The 8,686-nt window shown below is 44.9% G+C and overlaps 1 pseudogene across 1 annotated transcript; it reads right to left on the bottom strand.

Annotated features, from left to right (window-relative positions):
- Window positions 1-3,846: 3,846 nt before the first annotated feature.
- On the bottom strand, window positions 3,847-7,398 carry LOC310800735 (protein odr-4 homolog; annotated as a pseudogene). Its single transcript has 7 exons — window positions 7,302-7,398; window positions 6,662-6,778; window positions 6,489-6,581; window positions 5,857-5,963; window positions 5,653-5,689; window positions 4,692-4,835; window positions 3,847-3,972 (listed from the first exon to the last, which is right to left on the bottom strand). The product of its transcript is annotated as a protein odr-4 homolog (transcript).
- Window positions 7,399-8,686: the final 1,288 nt, after the last annotated feature.

Genomic DNA, 8,686 nt, shown 5'->3' with positions numbered 1-8,686 from the left:
TCTGGGGAGAGCCGAGACTGGCTCACTGCTTCCTCCGAGACATGGGCAGTCAGCCAGCCGCTTCTTTTCACCTGATAGAGGAAGCTTCACCGGTAGGACATAGCACGTGGGAGGTTCACGCTATTCCAACCAGTTCCCCTCCCTCTGAACAGGCGCCCTTAACGACCAGAGGAGGAACCACATTAGCAACCAGGATATTGCATGTTTTTGTGAAGGGGGTTCCTATGTGAAGGAAACCCCCGGGAGGCACGGGGAGAACATGCAAACTCCACACAGAAAGGCCCTTTTGCCGACCCCACCCGGGCGGTGGGCACTCGAGGACATGCGGACGGGCACGCATTCCTTCAGCGTTCACCTCGTCCCAGGTGGGAATCGAACCCACGACCTTCGAGCTGTGAGGCGATAGTGCTTACCACTGCACCACCGTACCTCCCAAATTTATATAACTTTTAACCATTTTGAGTAACACTGTTTCCATACGGATCACCAGCGTTAGTTTGTTGTTTGTAACGTGGCTATATTCATAACGTTTCTATCTCGCACATACGTAGGTTACGCCAAACCACACATTAGGTTATGTGGGTTTCAGGACGCAACAGCCTCGACTCCACTAACGTCATCTTTAGAGCACAATATTCCTGGAATGCAAGTTTAACTAAACAGTTACATGTCCTCTGCATTCTACATAAAATTAAGATATTACGGGTTGTTTTATTTTGTATGTTACATACGTATTGGCCAAGATATGTTAGTTTATGGGGGAGTAATTTTGCCACTTTAGGAGGGGAGTGTGCGCGGCCATTTTGCCTGCGGGGTTTTTGGCAAGTCAAAACGGAAATACTATTACGAAATGACGTAATGCGGAAGCGTCCATGTGTGAGCAAAGAATAAGGTGAATAGCCGTCTGTGGCGAGTTGGTCTGAGGAGCAGATGCATGCGTTTTGATATTAAGGCGAGTCCGCCCACCATGCGAGTGGTGCTTGCCTTTCAATCCGGGAGCAGGGGATTTCACCTGAAAGTACACTGCAGCACGGGAATGTGGCCGTGCTTCTTGGCTCTGTGTGAAAGCAATTTCTGTGGCGAGGCTGCGGGCTTTGCGGGACTCCTAAACTGCTTTTTTGCCACGATCTGTGTGTGAAAGAGCCTAGTGAGTACTTACTCTTGTCCCGGGCAATAACAGGTCCTGTTATTGGCCCAGGCTGGAGTAGTAAAGCAGAACGGACACTGGCTGCTGCGCTTCAGGTTCCAGAGTGGTCCTAGGCTCGTCCGGATAGGTGCTGTGTCTTATAGAAAAATAAAGTTTGTCTCCCGCAAGAAAAAACCTTTTGTGGAGAGTGGAAGCGAGCAAACCTTAAAAAAATCCCACAGCAACACTGGTCTTTTTAGTAGAAAATGTTAAAAAGCCTTTATCTTAAACATGGCTATAGATTAAAAAACACACCAACATGTTTCTGCTCACACAGGAGCCTTCATCAGGGAGTAAGAGGACATGTGAATCTAAAGCTGCGTTCACACCGACCTATTAAAGTTTTTTGCTGGCGTCGAGTTTACATAAAAAGTCAATGCAAACGAACGATTGAGCGTATATTCGCCTGGGAGAAATATCGCTGGGCGTCCGAGCAACAGAGACAGAGCGATAGGGAGAAAATACGCTCGTCGCTCGAGATGAAATATCCCAACTCGAGCGAAATTACGCTGGCATCAGTCGCTCGCTGTTCAACGCTGATTGGCTGCCGTGTGAGAGCGAGTCAAGGATCACTCTGGCTTGGAACAAACCGCTGGTTTATTCTGTGGCAACAAACCGCATTGACAGCTGATTGACAGGCTGACAGCTGACATGAAGTGAAGTCTGTCCTACCGGTATGGAGCTCGCATTAGGAGCACACTGATAGGCTTTAGCTTGTAAACAATGATGGTGGCTCGTAGTGGACAAATATCATGACATTGCGTAACGTTATAGCCCCCACATCTCCGTCAATTCATGTGCCTGTTGACGAGCGATTTAAACAGAGCGACAGAGCGATTCCAAAGGGTTGAATCAAGCGACAGAGCGAAAAATAAATATCTTGGTGTGAACACAGCTTAAGTCTGCTGTTTTAATTTCTATATGCTTGAGTGACATAATGTTTCAGTTTGTGGGCATTGTTGCTGTTGGCAATTAAACGATCTAACGTTCTCTTTCTCGAGACAATATGTCTGGATTTTGATAGGCCACGGTAGCGTGTGTGAGAGGGGGAGAGAGAGACAGAGAGAAAGCTGCAGTGGTTGTCTTTATAGGCAACACAGTCTAGCAACGTTTTGGACCAACGAGTTCAGCAGCACGGCAGCATGCACAGAGAGGGAGAGAGAGAGATGTGTTGTCATATCGTGATATTGATGTCGGGCTTCGCAACGGGCTCGGGCCAATTACTTTCATGACTCATCCAGGCCGGGTCGGGCACGGGCCTGCATGTCACGGGCCGGGGGGGGCTCGGGCCGAGATTTCAGGCCCGCGCAGCTCTCTAGTTCCTACACGGTTTTCCATTTTAAAAGTTCCATATTTTTCCAGGCGTGTGTTCTAACCATGTTCTTGACTGGTTTTGATTTTGGTGAATTGATTTGATATAATGCAGTGGCTGGGTAAATACGAGCATCCCTCTGAGCATTATTCTTCACATCAACATCAACTGTGGACTCAAAGTGGCTCTACAACAACCTCAACGCTGTGGAGCGGCTGTGGCTCAGGAGGTAGAGCGGGCCGTTGTTACAGGGCGTCTTGGAATAGCTGGTTAGTCAACAGCGCCGCACTTCCGGGGTTAAACTCTGATATTAGAACTGATCACAGGGCGGCGCTGTTGACTAACCAGCTATTCCAAGACGCCCTGTAACAGCCGTCCACTAACGAGGAGGTCGGTCCGCCGATCATCGGTGGTTCGATTCCCGGTTCCTCCAGTCCACTTGTCAAAGTGACCTTAGGCAAGATACTGAACCCCAAATTGCTCCCGATGGTTGCGCAGCACCCTGCGTCGTAGCTTGCCGTCATGGGTGTGTGTGTGAATGTCAGCACTAAAGCGCTTTGAGTGGTTGGTAGACTACAGCAGTGGTTCTCCCCTCCCTCCCAGGGGGTCACAAGATTATTTTGGGGGGTCGCAGGATGATTGTCAAAAGAGAAAAAAGAAAATAAATTATTTTTCTCCCATGATGATGAAATCTCCCATACCAATGGTTTAATGTATTATAAAGCTATATAAACTATAAAAACGAGTTCAGTGAGCGAGTGAAATCAGTGTGTAAATGCGTGCGCAATGTCATTGGGTTGGGTTGTGGCGGGAGGGGGGGTCGCGAACCCCAGCCTAAAGTTTTTTGGGAGTCACGGTTCAAAAAGGTTGAGAACCATTGGACTAGAGAAGCCCGATTTTACCATAATTATCTGAGTATCAGACGTGAACCACAAGCTTTTGCAGACTTTTTTTTTCTTCAAATCACCAATCTATTCAATAGTTGGAAATGATCAAATTCATCTTGAATAGTTTTCCAGACTTTCCAGACCTGCGTAGGAACCCTGTGACATGTACTGCAGCATTCACATTGGAGCCAATGTCTTTCCTTGCTGAGGTGACATCGACCAGGTTGCCTTTATAAAACACTAGTGTGTGTGTGTGTGTGTGTGTGTGTGTGTGTGTGTGTATGTGTGTGTGTGTGTGTGTGTGTGTGTGTGTGTGTTTTACCGGTGTGACGAGCAGCTGAGCAGTGAGAGTCTGTTTCACGTTCCTCCTCTGCAGAGAAAAGCCAGAGTTAGATTCTCCCTCCTGTCCTCCCTCCAATCAGAGAACGAGTTGTATTGTTTAGATTCAGTTTCATATTGATTTAGATCATTAGGTGACAGGAGTCCTTCACCTGGCCTGCTGTGATCTCTTTGTCAACCGGCAGCCTCTTGCCATCAATCAGACAAACTCCGTCCTCAATCTGGTGCGCCCACGCTTTCAGTCCCTCCTGAAACAAAAGACCTGACCTGAGAACAGTTCCAGTCAAGCTGCTGAATTGAATGTCTGTATGGGTTCTGTAACTGTGTGCATCTTTGCATGTGTGTAAGAGTAACAGTATGAATGATTAATGAATAATTAATGTATACATTTCACCTTCTGTTTAATTTGAGACCAACAACGATAATTTATCTGAATTCTTATGTTCTAATTAAAGTGCCTACCGAGTGTGGTTGTGTTTGTCCTACTATTACAGGTATGTTAACATGTGTTAAAAGTGCTGTATTATATGCTATGTAAATCACCAGTTAATTGGGTGAAAATCCTTTTGTGAAGACTGCTGAGACTTGCATGTGTTAGTTACAGTACGTGCTTGCATTTTTTGGGAACCAAAAAGGTGGTAGTAAAGCAAAAATATTGTTGTGTAAAACTGAGCATTTAGAGTCAGTGATATGTATGCTTTTGTTTAAATGCAAGAATATATTTGTATATGATAAGAGTGTAGTGGATATTGTTATAAGTTAAGTTATCCTTTATTAATCCCCATGGGGAAATTCATCCTCTGCATTTGACCCATCCTCTACTAGGAAGCTTCCTAGAACTAGGAGCAGCAACCAGGGACCAACTCCAATCAATGTACACTATACGGTCACAATGTAAAAGTAAAAGGGAGCAGAGTAGGAATATCATACTGTGTGTGTGTGTGTGTGTGCGTGCGTGCCTGCTAACCATGAGACATTTCTCCATGCTTTCTGTGCTGGTTCGGTCCTCTGGCAGTGCCAACATCATGTCCAAATCTAGACAACATGACACCATAATCCAGGAAGAACACACACCGGACTGGTACTTCCAATCAGCAGGCTTGGCCGTGCTCTGAAACAGCCAATCACAATCTCGTTAACTTACAGCCAGATGATTACATTACATCTTATTCAGCTATTTGTGTATCATGCATTGGAAATAAACAGATGATCTAAAAGGTATAGATTGGAACAACAGGTGGGCATAACCACTTAAAGCAGCTACGAGCAACTTTTTCGATTGTTATTAAACAGTATAAATTTAATATCAATGCATCACATCTTACCTCTAATAGTCGACGAGACCAAAGCCGTGTGTATCTGAGATTGCTCCCTTAGGTGATTATTAAGTCTATAGTCTGTCTAAACTCGCGCCAACAGGGGGCTCTCTAGAGCGACCGGACCGGGTAACCCGGAAGTGAAACGCGGAAGTGAAACAAGGAAGTGAAACGCAGCTGCCTTCCAACGCCGTTTGCGCTGCCTAGCAACATAACATAAACAATGTGAACGCCACGCATACTCGCGGGAACATCTCTCGTTATATTCTAACAGGTTTTTGGAAGTTATTTTGTGGTTATGGCCGAAGTGGCTGCTGCAAACCGTTTCATTTCACTTCCTGATCTGCCCTGGCTACAGACACACTAACACTGGCCGATTCACTCAGGGTTCAAGCGAGACTACTCTGCGTTGCTCTCGTCGACTATTAGAGGTAAGATGTGATGCATTGATATTAAATTTATACTGTTTAATAACAATCGAAAAAGTTGCTCGTAGCTGCTTTAATTACACTTAATTGGAGAAATCTTAAGGACATTCAAAACCTTAACCTGATTTGGAGTGTCACTGAAAAGAGGTTGAATACTTTCTGACAGCATGCTATGTAAACTAACCTTGGGGTCTCTGACATCAAAGGTTCTGCAGATGGTTCTGACATGGTGAGTTAAGGAACAGCCACAAAAACTCATCATTTCCTGTGTATTCTGTACCATGTATAATACTTTGATGCTAGAGCATATCGGTCGTATCCCTTCATCTCTATCCATCCATCTATTGGGGGCTATCTGATCCAATCAGATGGCTGTGGAGAAGGATACTTCCTGGTTTTGGGGTTGACGTGCAGCGTGATGTGATCTGTGACGTCGTCGTCCGCGGGGCTCCACAGGCGATCCCCGGAGATCAGTTGTTCCACTGCAAAAACCAGCTACACACACACACACACACACAGGCTGCCACCTCCTGATTACGCTGCCACCTCCTGGTATAATAGTACACCGCAGCGCCTTAAAAACAAACTACAGACTGCCCAAAACAAATTAATTAGGGTGGTGTTAAAGATACCTCCACGCACTCACTTAGTGCCAGCTTTCTTTCAGCAACTAAATTGGCTGCCAGTTGAGAAAAGAGTCATTCAAATCAAATTGGGTCTGACTCATAAGATTGTGCATAATAAGGTTCCCAAATACCTCTCTAATTACTTTAATTGTTTCAGAGATATTCACAATTATGTTACTAGAAGAAGCTCTACTGATTTTGTTCTTTTTAGATTTAAGACCCTAATGGGAAAAAACACATGTGAGAATGTGTCTAGGGGTGTAGTCTTGTTTATTGTATTAATCAATTAATTTAGCATAGCCCTTAGACCTGCATGTAGCCTATAAATGTCCAAAACTTTAACCAATATGATGAAAGTATCCTCCAAGCGTTTGTGTCCTTGTATGAATCTGACCTTTCGGAGTGTGTTCAGTGTGTCTTTGGCATCGGTATCAGTGATGATAAAGACTCCTAGTACACACAGACCTCCAGGCAGCATCCTGGACACGTAGAAGCACACAGCAACTCATCATCACACCGTGCTGGGAGAATGACTTTGTTATTATTGACCTGTCCCTATGTGGCTACGTGCCGGGCGTGCTCAGTGACCCAGTCCTTGTCCAATGAGCTTCCAGCTGCTGCAGTAGACTCATCCATTTGGGGGGTCCGGGTTGCCATGACAACAAAATCCCTCTGGGCAGAGCTCTGTTGTGGAGACAGAGTTTGGGGGGGTGGCAGTGATTAGCATCAAATAATGTGACTCCACAAGATCACATGATATATCAGATTATAATGTGACTCCACCAGATCACATGATATATCAGATTATAATGTGACTCCACCAGATCACATGATATATCAGATTATAATGTGACTCCACCAGATCACATGATATATCAGATTATAATGTGACTCCACCAGATCACATGATATATCAGATTCAGCAGTGCATGATATCACATGACATGAAGGCTAGACACAACTCAACAGACACGTTTAGCCAATTTGGGGGCAGAGCATAAGAAGGTTAACAGTATTGTGTTATTTTGTGTGTTAGGTGTCCAGGATGCAGCCTGGTTATAAATTACAACCTGCTGCTGTTTGACTGTTTGTCTGATAGCTGTGAATCTCATCCAGAATGGCCTAATGAACACGCCCAAGAGAGCAAAAGATAGTTTACAAAAAAGGATGTTAGATTAGCCTCTGTGTTGATGAAGGAGCCTTATACCTGACCGATGAGCAGGCCTGTGACTGGAACTACTCCTGGTGCACAGTTTGGACAGATAGCCCTCCACAGCATCTTCTGCTATGTAACCATGACCCATACTGACTGAAGAGAGAGAGACAGAGAGAGAGAGAGAGAGATAGCCCTCCCCCCCCCCCCACAGGCACATGCACAGGTCCCAACAACACCCCCCCCACCCACACAGACACACACACACACAGACACACACACACGACTTAGCTTACTGTGTCCTCTCTATATACAGTAGACACTGCAGAAGTAGCCTATGACATTTCCAGGGTGTATTCACACCTCTGGGTCGTTTGCCAAATCAAACGGTTCAAATTGTATTGCCAAGCCTCCTGGACACTCTGGTAGGCTAATAGCCTCCCGGGATGGAAAACAATTCCCAGAGGTTTTATAGGCTATATGATTCTAAGAATGTGTTTTGTTAGACCTACATTGTAGGCTACCTCGGGTGTGCGCCGTGCGAGGAGAGAGAGAGAAAGTAAGAGGGAGGGATCAGGAGAGAGAAGGAGAATGTTATTCATTTATTTAGGCTATCTATCAGGAATTTGGAGATAGAAGATCAAAGACCGTCACAACTTGCTATTACTATCACAGAGACTTCAGATGATACGCATATGAACTTCACCTGTCCTGTCAGGAATACAATTAATACATCATTTAATAATAGCCTACGGACATTTCGAGGAAGACATGCAATCAGTCTGATTGTATGATTGAACGAGACAAAGAAGGCTGGCTCTGATTACCATGACTTGTTTTCATTTATTTAATGGAGACCCAAAAACCCAGAATTGTGATTACTGTGAATTTTTGTCCATTTTAATCCATTATGTGGCTTAAAACCTTTTAAGAGAGGGCCTCAACAGCACCCTCTGTCAAAAGAAGCAGGGAAGTGCAATGCAGTAGTGAAGGAAGAAGCTATTTCCTGCTCACAGTCAACATTGCCCAAGTCCATTGCCTCCAAATGTAAAAGCATGCATCATGACCATGACATTGAGTCAAACCAAGCACTGTGTGGAGACATTACAAAAGCACATGATGAAGTACTGAGGAGTAGTGCTGGCTGGGGCCTCCATGATTGAAGAGTTTGTTAGTCAACAATGGTGCCAGATAGCGTCAGCATGCATGAAGCCATTAGATGATAACTACCTGCTTGGACATGGCAGGTTCCACCTGGTCACACAATGACAACAGGTGCATTAAGACAATGCACGTGATGACAAATTAAAAAATAAATGAAGTGTAACATAGAGTCAACAGTGGCTTGTGACATACATCAACAGGTCTTTATTGGCCTATTAAACCAATGGTTTAATAAATAGGCCAATAAAGACCTGTAATCAGAAGGTGATGGGCAA

The sequence above is a fragment of the Poromitra crassiceps genome, assembly GCF_964638095.1.
Source record: "Poromitra crassiceps genome assembly, contig: HAP1_SCAFFOLD_57, whole genome shotgun sequence".
Taxonomy (NCBI): domain Eukaryota; kingdom Metazoa; phylum Chordata; class Actinopteri; order Beryciformes; family Melamphaidae; genus Poromitra; species Poromitra crassiceps.
Note: the sequence above shows the minus strand (reverse complement) of the source record. Positions and strands in the feature narration are given on the sequence as shown.